This window comes from Vicia villosa, linkage group LG4 (genome assembly GCF_029867415.1).
Source record: "Vicia villosa cultivar HV-30 ecotype Madison, WI linkage group LG4, Vvil1.0, whole genome shotgun sequence".
NCBI classification, from domain to species: Eukaryota; Viridiplantae; Streptophyta; class Magnoliopsida; order Fabales; family Fabaceae; genus Vicia; species Vicia villosa.
In genome coordinates, this window is record NC_081183.1 from 145,496,561 (window position 1) to 145,498,319 (window position 1,759).

Consider the following 1,759-nt stretch of genomic DNA (forward strand, 5'->3'; position numbering starts at 1 on the left):
GAAAGAATCGTACAGCGCCTCTGCCACATGAGAAATTGAGATTAGATTAAAACTGTGTGTTAAGCATGCTTATGCAGAATGTATTTTTATGGTGATTGTTATCGATTATGGTGATGTTAGGTAATAGAAAACATAACATGACAGGAAAGAACGGAGATGAAATCTTGTTATGCGCGGATTTGTATTTGAGTTTCTAACATGAGGAAAGCGAAAACAACACTTGAGAGGCTGACACATAGTTTTTCGAGGAATAAGATAACGTCTCCGATCACATTAACACGCCCAATCCGTAAGATGTTATAGCAATCTGCAGAAAGAAAAATTAACAGAAAAGAATGACTCACCGAGTAAGTAATGAATTGAAACTACTTTCTCGGGTATAATCTTATCTTCAAACTCAAATTATAGTTTCTATTGGACATATGCTAGTAGATTAGTTCAAACAAGTCAATTCAAACGGACTCCAAGTTACATTTGGGAAAGGGATTGAGATAATTGAGAAGAAAACAATGGTTGAAATTTATGTTCATCTAATATAATTTCTCGTGTGTATTTGACAGAGTATCAACCAGTGACTCAAGTTGATAGCATGGTTCATGAATATTTTTAAAAATGTAACAAAATAAAAACTTAAGTTCTCACTTTGGTCAAACTAAAAGTAAGAAAGCTTTCTAAGGAAGGGTTTTAAGGCATACTTGAGAGCATGTAATACTGTCTTCAACGTTATGCCTGTTCCAATTATTGTCATCTGTATAAGCTTCCCAACGTGAAATGGAAATGCTTTGGTCCAAAATCATCGAACCCTGAACAAGAATATATGCAAATTAGCAAACAGATTTAAACCAGGACAATTTCATGTTACTGAATAGGTAATGTTCTGCAATAAAACAAGATGAATTGAATTGAACAGGTAGAAATATCTCAATATATTAAGCTAAAATATACTCTTGAATGTAATTGGTGAAATTTTAACGACTTGACAAAGAAGGTAAGAACCTTACATTAAGCAATAATGCAGTTCCCAGGGCATAAGCTTCCTTAAAAGTCACATATGCAGTATAATCAAAAAATTTATTTACTTATATTGCCAATTGATTAGTATTGATAATATGAAAAATATAAAGCAATGCAGCCAAAGTCAGTAACTCATGGAAGCACGCAGTAAACAAACAAACAAACCAGAGATTCTTCACTTTCCCCCTCCACAGGCTCTGCTAGTAGAGACACAATATTAGCCAAATGCTTTTGCAGATAAGACAGCTGAGGTGCTTCTTCATCACCCTGCGACGGCGTAAACCGCTTACTGTTGCTCCGCACAAGCTGCAATTGCAAACCATTCAGAACCAACATCGACACTTTCACAACATCAAGTCAACAGAAATCACTCCAAACAAATTGTGAGCATCTCAATCCAATTACAGGAATTAAGCAATGCATTATTCATAACATCATATGAAAGTGTATTGCAAGGATCGAAGAAAGAAAACGGTGAATTCACCTGAAGCGGCGTGAGAGCGAACAAGTATCCATCAAAAGCGGAAGTGGAAGGCCAAACATCCGCTACAGCGGAGGAATCCTTAGGCGTCAGCGGGAGGAGACTCTTGTAGGATTGAATGTATAGAAACAAAACGAGATCATGAACATCGACGCTATCAGATTCGGATTCGGCAGGGAGAATCGAAACTCACAGCCACTATCTCACTCTTCTTCGCAAACTTGGGCCATTGTAACACAGATTCAGTGAAATGGGCGAATCTCA

The 1,759-nt window shown here is 36.8% G+C and overlaps 1 long non-coding RNA gene across 1 annotated transcript; it reads right to left on the reverse strand.

The window, feature by feature from the left end:
- Nucleotides 1–1,068, reverse strand: LOC131599862 (uncharacterized). Its single transcript, XR_009282937.1, has 3 exons — nucleotides 1,002–1,068; nucleotides 696–803; nucleotides 1–307 (listed from the first exon to the last, which is right to left on the reverse strand). It is a non-coding gene; the product is annotated as an uncharacterized LOC131599862 (long non-coding RNA).
- Nucleotides 1,069–1,759: the final 691 nt, after the last annotated feature.